Consider the following 264-nt stretch of genomic DNA (forward strand, 5'->3'; position numbering starts at 1 on the left):
AAGTTTTAATGCGCCGGGGCTGGACGTGCGGCGGACACGTGGATGGGAGCAGGGTAACCTTAAAAAAAAAATGTAACAGCGAGATGTTGAGGAAAAAAAAACAAAAAAAAAAGAGGGAATAAGGAGATGGCAGGGGCTCTCACCAGGGAGCAAACGCTCTGGGTGAAGCTGCTGGAGGAGCAAAGCGCAGACTATTAAACGATCTACGCGATAATGTGAGGAATGAGGAGGAATTGGGCTTTTGCCGCCGCCGATGAACCCACG

The sequence above is a fragment of the Cariama cristata genome, unplaced genomic scaffold (assembly GCF_000690535.1).
Source record: "Cariama cristata isolate BGI_N322 unplaced genomic scaffold, ASM69053v1 scaffold38085, whole genome shotgun sequence".
NCBI lineage: Eukaryota > Metazoa > Chordata > Aves > Cariamiformes > Cariamidae > Cariama > Cariama cristata.